General features: G+C 47.3%; 1 protein-coding gene across 5 annotated transcripts in view; it reads left to right on the top strand.

Annotated features, from left to right (window-relative positions):
- Nucleotides 1-3,673: 3,673 nt before the first annotated feature.
- BID (BH3 interacting domain death agonist) overlaps nucleotides 3,674-12,203 on the top strand; it is a 31,829-nt gene continuing 23,299 nt past the window's right edge. The window contains exon 1 of one of the 5 annotated variants that reach the window (XM_075505225.1): nucleotides 3,674-3,999. The gene's annotated coding sequence lies outside the window, so the exon portion shown is untranslated. Of the gene's footprint in view, nucleotides 4,000-4,028; nucleotides 4,264-4,515; nucleotides 4,523-4,968; nucleotides 4,975-6,188; nucleotides 6,298-12,203 lie in introns of those variants that run through there. The other 4 variants (XM_075505215.1, XM_075505242.1, XM_075505233.1 and 1 more) reach the window with 4 other exon arrangements.

Here is a 12,203-nt window from a genome sequence, read left to right as displayed (position 1 = left end):
TTTTTGTTGGTGGAGTTACCGTTTGTTTCCCTTGCATTCACTCCCATGAGAAAGCTGGGAGCGGAGGGAAGGGGATCTTGAGGTGAGATAAAAAGCTAGGTGTTAATGGGCCTGACTTCAGTTTCTCTTCTGCTGGAACACTTGGAGCCCATCTGAATTATCTGAGATACAAACAAATCAATCGATATAGCCCCAATACATGGTCCTCCTTTTTCTGTATTCTACATTGTTTCTTCAGATTCTCTGTGAAGAGACATTACAATAAATAGCCAAGAAGGGGTGAAGGTAATGTAAACTGAATTGTAGGAACTAGGATTTCATTTCTGTAGCTGTAGCTCACTTCCTTAGCCTGCAATCCTAGCGTCAACATCTGATGCTGGTGTAGCAGCATTTAGTAAAATAAGGAGTGAATGACATCAACGCCTGTGTGCTGGCCTCCTGTGTTGTTTTATGCCTCCACCACTCCATGTCCATGTCTCATCTGCACTGTGCCAGCTCAGGAAGGTTAGCTAAGCGATGTGGAGCTCTGGAACTGTGCCCCTTGAACAGACTGGAAGGATTCAGAGGTTGAACTTCACCAGCTCGTGTGTCAGAAAAGGCATGTTGTCTGGGTGTCTCCTGTTTGAAAAGGGTGGATGTTCAGCCTACGTGGTGGGCGCTGGGTCCAGTAAACATCAGGAGCTTGAAGCCCGGAGGAATGACATCCCGTCAGCAGCACTGCTGTCATTAAGTGGACCGCAAGGGAAATCATACGACTTGGTGCCTTTTTTTCAACAGGCAGAAAACACACAGGATGTTGTGGGAAATCCCAGCTGGGGAAATCCCAGACAATGAGTCTTATTTTCTAGCTCGCCCAACCATTTTCAAAACAAAGGATAAACTCTGGTGTTCATAAGGCGGTTGGATTAAAGCAGACCTGTTATGGCAACAGGGGGGATGACGGGCCTCAGATTTCCTCTTGCGCAGTGCATGGAGGCCAGGGATGGCAGGCTGTGCTGTAGGTGGCAGGAGTGACACAGCTTGCTGCTTCATTTGTGCAGCTCAGTAGCTGGTAGTTCTTTGGGGATATTTCAAACCCTAGAATTCTTCCTGTCCTTTTGGTCTCTTGCTTTTAAATAGTAGTGGGAGAAAGCTGTGGTTACCTGGGAGGCATCTCTCTGGTGTCAAAAGGCCAGTCCACATGGATTCCTGCCTTGATGCCAAAAGAGAAATGAATATATGGAAAGTGACCACTGGACTCTGGGACACAGGAGATCGGTTCCCATTCATAGCTTAGGAGACCAGCCTTGCGACACTTCCATCACAGCTTTTTAATTACACTGCAAACTTGTTAGCCCCCAATCTCAATTAGGGACCAGTGGTTCTACTATTTTATAAACTATGGCTGGAACAACCACTCTCCTTGAGAGACCTTCCTGTGTTGCTTGCTTTGGCGAAGAGCTACGCTGGCCCTGGATGGAGGGCCCCCCCGAGATGAGCAGCGTCACTCTTCCTGCACAGATTAGCTGCGTGCGTAAGAAAGAACACCAGAAAAAGGCCCTCAAACAAAGAAATCCCGCCTCAGGAGCCCAGCACGGTGGCAGCTGCTCCTTTCAGTTTCCATTGATAACGAAAGTAGCCTCCAGAAGCCTCTGACCCTTTCTGCACGTGGCGTTTCATTCCCTCGAAGCTGCCTCACCCTCCCTGCGTTGTTCCCCCATGCACAGAACCGTGACTCCTCCCCAAATCTTTGGGTGCAGCGCTTGGGTAAGGAATAGCGGGGCAGTTACTGCGGAGGGACTGTGAACGTGCCCTCAGCTCTGAGGAGCAGCACAGGAAGAAGGGTGTTAATGGGTTCATTAAGTAACATGCAAAGCCAAGACTTGGCAGAGTCTCTTTTTGGCAGCAGAACATATGTTATACAGCTACTCAGCCTGGTTAAAGACAACGAATGTAACTTGCCAGGGAAGATAACTAGGGGGAAGTCGTGCCTAACACTAAGAGCAAAGAACAGGTGAAAAACCTGGCATTCTGGCTTCCCTCGTGTTTAACGGTTTTTGAAAAGTCCTCACCATGAGTGCTGTGACAGCTGCCTACATTAGCAATTGCATTTTTAAGTCCTGCATATAGGAGAATGCAAACCTCATCCTGTGAGGATGCCACCTAGCCACACATCTCTCCAGGAAAAGCTTTCTTGGAGGAGATTCCCTTTAAGAATTCAAGCAGGGCCTGAGTGCATCTTCCTCCTTTAAATCCTAAGTGTCAGCAGCAACAGAGCTGTTACCAGAGAAAAGGATCCTACAGGTGGTAATGGGTGAAAGCAACAGTGCTGGCATGTGGCTGCTCCACTGCATCACAGCCGGCGTCATCTTCCCAGAGAGCCAGAGGGAGGGAGGGAGCCTCCTGCTTTGTTTTATAGATACTATTCGAGGGAAGCGATGAAGAGTTGGCTCCTTCCTTAGCCTGCATCCTCTTACACAGCACTCAAAATAAGGAAAGAAAAAAAACCTGTCCAAACCAAGCTCCGGAAAAAGTACCATTTTCTCTTGGCATCTTTGCAACAGTATAAAATGCCTGTGGACAGCAAGGGAGTGGATAAACAAGTATTTCCAAATCTGCTGAATATGTGGTGCTTTTCTGAATGTCTCAGACACAGGAATCACGTGGTTTCCTGTAAGCAAAAGATAAGATCACATCTCTTTTTTATTATTAAAATTTTCTATACAAATATATAAAATAATCTATATTACTCAGATACAGAAACAAACAAACAAAAAAGCAGATTTCTCAAAAGAAATATATACACTTTGGGCAGAAGGAAGAGAGCGTATGTGTTTTGCCCACTTGGGGCTAGCAGTGCTGACCTTCCAAGATGAACAGTTTGAAAAAACAGAAACTTCTCTTCAGTTCCTCAGAATTTACAAAAGTCGGTAGATACTTGCGTGTCACTTTTTTCCCCTACATAATTCCCAGCTTGAAGCCACCTGATGGGCTGGCCAACATGTCTCAACCAAGGCCAACATTGGTTTGGTCTTCGTTTTGCGGAATCCCCCAAACTTTAAAAAGCACTCTGTGATCAGCCCCTTCCTGATTAAACACCCTTCGCGTGCTCTGTGTAGCAAAACAAAGGCTGAAAGTGGTACCGTGACTTGGCATGTTAGGAAGAAGAAAGAGCATGACAGGAAACCTTTATTAAATACAAAGTATGCACTGCTTTAAACAAAACTATGGTAAAACTGTAAGGCTGTATTAAATAAAAATTAGTTTAAGTAGAGCTATATTAAACCCATAAAACTATATTAAAGGAAAAGTTAAATTTATTTGGCAGGGATGTAAGTGATTATAAATGGGACATGAGGAGATTTAGGCCAAGAAGCACAAGGTCGGAACCCATCGGAGTTCCAGAACAATCCTGCCAGCAGCGGGGGCCAAAGGCCCAGGACTGCTTTACCCCCAAGCTGATGGATCTCCGGAGGAGGCTGTGCCGGCAGGAGCGGAGCTCCGCTCGGGGAGGCCCCTGGCACCGGCCGCGGTTTGGGGTCTGTTTCACAGCCCCCCGGTTTGCTCCGAAGAAGCGCCGGGCAGGCGGGCAGCCGACACCACCTTCCCCCCGCCTGGCGCGCCGCCCCGCCATGACCCGCCAGCTCCGGGCAGCCGGCAGGCCTTCCCTTCCCCGCCCCGCCCCGCCGGGGAAAGCCCCGCACCCACCCCCTCGGCGGCGGGGCGAGCCCGGCCGGCCGCCTCACCGCCTCGCCGCCGCCTCACCCTCCCAGCCCTACCCCGTACAGGGCCGGGGGGGGCAGCGCCCCTCCACGCCACCCCGCGCGCGGGCCGTTACCCCCGGGCCGTTAGCCCGCGCGGCCATTGGCCGCCAGCCCCTGGGCCCGCCGGCCCCTTGACCCGCTGCGCTTTCCCGCCCGCCCTGCCGTGGGGGCCCGGGGCGGGGCTTGGTGCTGCTCAAATACCGGGAGGAGAGGAGGAAGCGGGGAGGTGCCGCGCTGCCGGGCCCGCCGAGCTGAGGTGAGTAGAGCTGCGCTGCCGAGGCCCGTTCCCGCCCAAGCGAGTATCGCCCGCCCCTGCCCTCGGCTCGGCCCGCGCTGCCGCTCGGCGGGGACGCGGCGTTTCGGGAAGGGCTCCGCGGGGTCACCGCTGCCGTTCACGGCCGCACCTGCCCCTTCCTTTCTCCTCTGCGGGGCGGAGGGAGGGACCCCAGCGCTGCGAGCGCCGCTGCCAGCCAGCCCGCCCGCCCGGGCTTGGGGGAGGGCAGGGCGGGAAACTGGTGAGGTGAGCATCGCAGTGTCCCCCGGCGGTCCGTGCCCACCTCGGTCCCCCCGCGGCGTGAATGCCGTGCGGCCCCCGCCCTGGGAAGGGGTGCCGGCGGTAGCGGGAGCTGAGCGGGTGTCGGGCCTGCCGCGGCGGGGCGGGCTCGCTGGCTCCCGGGCGGCGGGGCACCCCGCGCCCGGCGGCGTCGCCTCGGGGTACCCCAGGGCCTGGCTTCCCGGTTGCTTCTCGCAACCCTTCGGTCTGCTAGCTGAAGTGACCGGTTAGTGATCCTGAGGAGGGCTGCGTGGGGTTTCTGCTGTCTCGTATTGATGCTGGAAGCTCTTCTGCTTCCCTGCGGATCCCCCGTTTCCTTTTTGCCTGCTGAATCCGACCGTGCTCTTCGGCGGTTCGGTTATTTTTTCTTTTACTTCGTTTCCTCCTCTCTCAATCTTTTGATAGCTCTGTCTCGGTGCGTGCTCTCTGCGCTCTGCTGGTCGCTGTCCCGGTCTTCCATCCACGCTGCTCTCGCCTGTGTTGTGACTGAGCCTCCGCTCTGCTATTTATTCCGGCCCGTCTTCTGCTTTCATCTGCTGTAATCGAGTCACTGCCCCCTTTTCTCTTTCTATTGCAGACCGTCTTCCCTTCCGCTTAGGTGGTATCTCATAAACCATAAAAAGCTCTCTCTTGCCTTGTCCTACTTGGTAAAGTCCAGCATCTCGCCCTCAGTCTCTGGTGAGAGTTTTCAGACTGGAGGGATATTTGCTGGGCAGGGGAGAGTAAGGAGTTAATCCTATAGCAGCAACTCCAGAGGGACCCATGATTGCCTCAGCTTTCCAGGAACAGAGGGATATGGGGAGTGGCAGCTACAGCAAGAAAGCAAGGCAAGAAAGGATTTCTGATAATAGTGCTATAATGTGTAGGAAAACCTGGTGATTGACACAGATGAGTCAATTCAGTGTATGCTTGTCTCCAGGCTCCTTACCTTCCACAGAGCTGTAGGTGTCTATGGCTGCCTGTTAAGGTGGTGAGCGCCTTGGCTGCCTCTTTGTTTCCTGTGAGCAGCGCTCACGTTCCTGTGACCCAACGACAATGTTCAATTCAGGGTGACTGCCTAGAGGCTGGAGCAGGAAGCTGGGTAGTGTGTGAGGTGGAAAGGAACTGAGTGAGCAGGTCCAGTTCCTTAGAAAGGTGTTTCTCTAATGCACGTGGTCAGGTGATGATCTCTCTACCTTGGAGTGACAGTGGGTTTGGGGGGGTTCTTGTCTTCTTTTAAAGCATGATACTTTGTAGCTTTAACTAAAAAAATAAGGTACAGGGCCTCAGAGTTATTTAAATCACTAAAGTCTTAATCCAGAAAGTCCATGCTTATTTCAGGAGAAGCTGGCAACTCTTCTTGATGTTTCTTGGGGTATCTGGGCCACAGTCTTCTTGTAGGATACTTGTTTTGTTATCTTTTCAAAATGATTAAAGAGTTTGGTGGAGGAAGGAGCAAGGTGGTTCCCCAACAGGAAATTATTTTTAAGGTTTTTGTTTTGGTTTTTTTGGTAAAGGACTTTTTGCAAAAGTCCACTTGTGGGGAAGACTGGTGTTCTGTTGTAACTTTTTGTCACTAATCAGACTGAAACTCTGTTTTCACCTGCCTGTGGAAGTACATCATCTTAAAAGGTATTAATTAAAAAGGGGGTTTCTTGTGCATTTTTTTCTCTCCTTGGCAACTTCTTTACATAGCAAGTTTAACGCTGTTCAGAGTCGTCTTTAGGGTAAAGCTTTGCAACACCTACTCCTTGTGACCTCATCTGTGCCATTGGTGTTACACAAAAACACTGGGAGAATGCGTTGTATAAAGCAGCATTCTAGCGCTTTGTTATTTGCTTGAATTTCTGCAACTTCTCTCTTCCCATTTTCCTGTCTTCTCTTCTAGGTCTCTTGTCTGTCAATTACAAGTAACTGACTGGCAGGGTTTAGGGACCAGCTGAGGCAAACTTCCATTGTGTACATGCAGACTGTAATATCTGATTCTAAGTCTTCTGGATAGGCTGCCCTCTACTAAGAAAGGTTGGTGTGAAAATCTCCCCTTCTTATTTGGCTGCTCCCTCTTGTTTGCATTTGGTGGCATCTGCTGAGTTTAGTAAGAAAAATGACTGATTTTTTTGATTAGGTGGTTTTGTTGGGTTCCCACCCTCCCAGCTTCTTACAAGCAGATTACACCAGCTGGTGCTAGTACAGCTAAGACAGTGAGTTCAGCTTGGTTTCTCACTGTGCTCCATGAGCAGAACCTGTGCTACACTCCACCGCTGCTGCCTGTGCAAACCTGGAGTCTCTGCTCTTGGGAATTAGGTGTACCTGTACCCAGCACCAGGATGCTATACCTTTGGATAATGTGAGGATCACGTAAAGGTGCTCAGTGTGGCTTTTGATTTCTGTTGGCTCCCAAAACAGTAAGAGCTGTGATACATAGTTAGGGAAGGCTAGTGTGTGTGTGTGTATTCACTGAGCACTCCCACCTGGGGTCAGTTATGCCATGTTGTTTCCATGTATTGTATTTTTCCTGTGTAACAGGATGACAGGAGTCATCCACACTCGGCAGGAGTCTGAGGAGCTGGCGGATCAAACAGGTATATTTCTTTTTTTTGTAATCGAATGAAAATGTTTAATCAGGCACATAAGGAAGCAGGCAGGCACATAAATCTAGTGACTGCCACCTTTGGAGACCTTCCTGGAGTGGCCTGATGCGTAGAAGTTATCGCTTCCCTCATGTCCCATCGAATGCAGGAGTAGGGACCTAATAACTGTTAACAGGTTTATATGCTCGGTGCAAAGACTGCTGACGTGGAGGAGCTGCTACGAGGTGTTGGCTTGTTGATAAAGCAGCTCCTGTGGCCGCAGGGTATGAACTAACAAGCAGTAGAGGGTAGAAGAATCAGCCTGGTCTATGGTTTTCTCTGCTGAAGGGAATTGAGTGCAGATGAGCAGGTTTCACTTCTACCAGTTAGCAGTTCCTCAACTAGTGAAAGAGCAGAATTTGCCCGCAAATCTGATATTTCTTTGCAAAGCATCTTCCTCTGGTTTTCTCCTAGCATGCTGTGGCTTTTTGTCTATGTCAGATTATGAAGTATTTGGGGCTGGAATTATCTTTGTATCTGTGTGCTGTGTGAAGCCAAGTACATGCAAATATTTCTAATTAGGGAGTTGAACTCATGGCTTTGCCAAAGGTGCAAAACTCCTACTTGAAGTCTGATCCCCTGTTAGTTTTGTATGGCTTATCTTGGGGTTGGAGGGGCTTGCAGGAGGCTGGGTTCAGCTTTAATTAAAACTCATCAGTAATGATTACAGAATAGTTGGTCCTTTCCCCAGAGATTTTACAAGTCTGATTTTTTTTTTTTTTGACCCAGACCAGAGAAGGCAGCTAGGGAAAGGAAAATGTAAAAAGAAACTGAGTCACGCAGAGTGTCCAGTCTCATTCTTTGCATTTGAAAGCAATCTGTTAAGCTTCTGTGATTGCCTTGATTTGTACTGGCTGTCTGTAGTGAACAATGTCTGGACATCTTGCTGTTGTCTCAACTATACTGGGAAGTGAACAGGACCCTGTAGTTGCCAGTGGTGTGCATTAGACCCCTCCTTGTACCTGGATGAGATAGCACGCGTTGCTTCCTGCATGATTTTTGAAGCAATTGCTCAAGTGGTGTGTTGAAGTCTTTCACACCCTTCTTTGCAACAGCTGCTCTAAGAATCCTTCAGTCCCATCCCCTTCAGTAGCCCCATGGCTTAGTGTTGTTAGCAGTGCCTTGGGCACTTAGTAACTTCTGTTCCTGATCCAGTCTGCTGGCTTTCCTATCTCTTTGCACCAATATGGCACTGCATGGAGGTGACAGAGTGCTTCCTGGCTATGGTGGGCTTTGGTTGGACTGTCTTTGCTGGTTAACACAAGGAAAGGGCTGTACACCTCAGTGCATCCTCAGAATGTTCTCACAGGAGAGGACAGTGCTGTTGTGGCTTTAAACTCCTCCTTCCCCAGTATTTTGCTCACCACTTTCCTTTAAAATATCAGAGCTTTTATTCAGCTTCACTGATGAAGGTATGAGCAGGGGAATTGGACTGTGTGTGCAATCATTGCACACATGGATGTTGAATTTTCATTTAAGTGTCTGCAAACCTGCTGTATTTTCTGATAAAGCACTGCGACCTTTGATCAGTTCCTAGTATTCCTGTGGTTTACAGTGAATGGGCAATGCCTAGGTCTTGCTAATGTATTGGGCTATTTCTTTCATCTCCTTTAAAGGAGAAAATACATTCCTTGGTCAGTGTAACTCCTGGTAGTTTGGTGTTATTGTTGTTAGAGCCTTAGATTAACAGCCATACAAAAGAAATCCACTTGGATCAGCTAGGTGCTGTATTTTGGTTTTATATTCACTCCTTGGGATTCAACGTTAATCTGTGTTTCTGTGTTAATCTGTAATCTAAGCTAAAACTGAAAGTGAAATGGTTTGCATTATTTCATGCACGGTCATGTGTTCTGTCCTTGTAAAATTGACACTTTTTCACTGTGCTTTTAGACCTACAGCTAGAGAGCCTGAAGCAGTGTCAAGTGAAGATTGATGCAGCATGCTGAGGCATCTTGTGTAGCTGCATAGGTTTGCCTCAGCAGTAGGAAATGTGTGCTCCTGGAGGCAACTGTTCTGCAATTCTGCTGTCACAGTTTCCAAATGGCCCCTGCTGTGTTCCTTTGAAAGAGGGTATTTTTTTAGCTGTATATCGTTGTGTTAAAGGTGTTTAAAAGAGATGATGCTTTCTTTTAGTCTCACAACGTGAATGAGGCGCTGCTGTCAAAAGGCTTTGATCAGGGCTATGAATGCTGTTTTGATTTACCATAATTTTTGGCTGCCTGATTTGATGCGCAACCTCCTCTTTGAGGTTCTTGAGGATGTCTGGGCTCCTGTCTTAAGAGATTCCTTCAAGATTATTTTGATTTTTCACTGGCTTTATCAGTTTAATTATTGTGGTGGGAGTAGGGGGTTGAAATACAACACTATGGGAGAGAATTCTCCTAAGGTCCAGTGTGTTCAGTGTAATCAAAGGACCAGTATCAGGCTTTCCTTCTTTGGCTGTCTGTACTGGTACGTGGTTGCTTCATAAAAGTAAGGAATGTAAGAGGTGTTTATAGCTATGATATACTTGATGTTTAGGAGGAAGGAGGCTCACTTAAAATTCACTTTTGTGTTTTGGAGAAGCTGTCAAATATTGAGACAGGGTTGTATATGCTTTCGGAGCAGATAAGCATGCTGTTGTGAAGATTTGTCTTTGTACCCCTTCTTCCATAACTGCTTTAAGTCTTTTCTGTATAGTGAATGTTCCAAGTCTGATAAAGTGAACAGGCTCCACTTAAATCATTCTGGGGAGTACCAGCTGGTCTGTAAAAATCCTCTTGAAAGTAAATTGTCCTGTACTTTGAGCTGTCACTTAGTAGCTCCGTGAGTGCCATCCTGGCTGTTGCATAAGCATACTTGTTTTAACTAAGCAGGGAGCTTTGATCAGGTTCTCTTATGATATATTGTTCCTTGGATATGTATTCTCAAATGACCCATGCTGATCCAGTATTTAAACTTTCCCATTGTGAGTATCTTTAGCTTCTGTTTTTTCAGAAAGCAGTGCAGATATTCCTGATACTTATGAGTCTGGAAGAGGAGTTCTTCAGGTTGTATGACTAGACAAGGTAACCGAAGGCAGAGAGAGTGCCACTGTTAGTGACCACCTGTGTCTGTACAGCCATCCTCTTGATTTTTTTTTTATTATTATTTGTGATCTGTTTCCTTCCTTGCTCACCTAACTTACCAGTCAGGCAAAGAAAAGAGATTTACATTTCTTTTTACTGTTGATACCAGCTGTGAAATACATTAAGTTGCAATATGAAGTGCCATTCCTGATTTTTCTGATGGATGGATGATTTGTGCTCATGCTGGCACATGATAACAGTAGTACATGTGTTTAAAACTAAAATAAGGAGGATATTCTTGTCCTCTGGGTAGCACAAAGGTTATTGTATCCAGTCCCACTTTGTGAGGTCTTCTGGTTGGCAGTTCTTGTCAGCGCCTGCCCAAGTGGCACCTGCCTCTGTCAGAGGCATTATTGCCAAGTGATAAGAGGGACTGTTCTCTCTGCTCCAGGGACTGAGCACTTTGTTGCTGCTCAACTGTAAAAAGCATACTGGAGTGCAAGTGTCCAGTGCTGATGCCCCAGCAGGGGCATCTTCTAAATCTGGAAGCAAGTCTTGCATTTCTCTTACTGGACACTGTCACTTGCACATCACCAGTGATGGCTGGAGTTTGTTCCAGTGCTCACCACTTATCAACATTACTGAGGGGCTCCCTGCTCTCAGTCCATTTGTCCTTCCTTTGTAATGTCAAATGACTGGAACTGTGATTCCTCAGTCTTTCCTGTTTTCCAGTCATTTCCAAGAGGCAAACAGTAAGAACAGCTTGAATATGCCCTGTGACATTAATGTGGGGTTGTGTTGCAGCTGCTGGGCTGATACAATTGGACTTGTGAACACGAAGCTAACCCTGTAAAGACCAGAAGTCTTGTGAGGGTGATAGTGCCTTTTCGTCGGGGTTTGCTCCGCTTCCTCCTGCCAGGTCCTTGGAAAAGGTAGAAGTATTTTCTTAATGTTTACAAGGAGGTGAAACGCAGGGCAGGCTTACCTGACTGGAGTGACTTTGTTCAACACCAGAGAGTAAAAACTAAGCTCAGTCCCAGATTCCAAAAAACACCTGCGCTGTGGCATTCAAGATCCAAATCTTGCCCCCTCGTCTTAGGTGTGGACATGCCCAAAATAGAGATGTGCAAATTCCATTTGCTCCAGCTCTAGTTAGCTGAGTCCAAATCCCAGCTCCAAGCTTTGGGGCAGTTTCAGCTGTAGGTTTTCTGCTGACTCAATTTCAGCTCAGCTGCATCTGTAGGCTGGCTTCTGAAGAATACTCAACAGTGTTGTCATGCTGCTTCCATCACTGATCTGATATAGAAACCACAGTAATCAAAAGTTCCTGCCTACATTTTTTTTTTTTAGAGAATTAGTAATACAGCAGTGTTACTTCTTATTCATTGATGTACTGCATAGGGGCTGGGCAGCAGAGTAAACGAAAATAAAGGGTGATGAGGAAGTTGGATGTTTTTCCTCCTAAGAAGTCAAAGTACTGCCCTGATAACTAGAAGATTGCTACAATTCATGTTGTCATGAAAAAGTGTGAAACAGCAGCAGAACTTGGGGAGCTGAAATAAATGTCTAATAAAAAGGCCAATCAAACCTTCTTTTTTAGAATTGTCTCCAGTAAAGTTTTTCTTTCAAAAAGAAAAATAAAGCTCTATTGAACAAACTGTGCAATGAATTTCAAAGTCAAAGTACACAGCTGAGAGTACTTGGTGTCCAGGCTGAGATGTTCTGTACTAAGGCAGCATAAAGAAGCAAAGGTGAAGATGCCCCAGCTAAGGAGGTAGTCGGACAAGCATCCATTGGTGTTTGGTCTTTGTGTTCCATTTAGAGTTTCAGTGCCACTGAATACTGGAAGATAAGTACACACTGAAACTGTTAGGAGCAGGAAGTATTCAGCATATTTCAATGTATTTTTGCATCAAAGATGTTATGAGCAAACTGCTTTTTTTAATTGTTGCTGGAGTGATTGGTAGTGGCATTATTCATATCTTAAAGGAGGATGCAATCTGAAGCTGAAAGGAAGAGAAACAAAAGCTGACAGCCTCAAGCAATCAGCAGTCATGCTTGAGAGTAGCAGGGAGGGGTGTATTTAAGCAGTCTAGTGGTTCCTGACAAGCAGGGTATCTTTCCTAAAAGCCTAGCAAATAAACCCCAAGTGACTGGGGGATGGGGTCTGTCTGCCGTTGGACTACAGACCTCCTGGCATCTCGAAGTATTCTGCCCATAGCTTGTCAGTTTTGCCACTTCCAAAATTAAG

This window comes from Mycteria americana, chromosome 1 (assembly GCF_035582795.1).
Source record: "Mycteria americana isolate JAX WOST 10 ecotype Jacksonville Zoo and Gardens chromosome 1, USCA_MyAme_1.0, whole genome shotgun sequence".
NCBI classification, from domain to species: domain Eukaryota; kingdom Metazoa; phylum Chordata; class Aves; order Ciconiiformes; family Ciconiidae; genus Mycteria; species Mycteria americana.
Note: the sequence above shows the minus strand (reverse complement) of the source record. Positions and strands in the feature narration are given on the sequence as shown.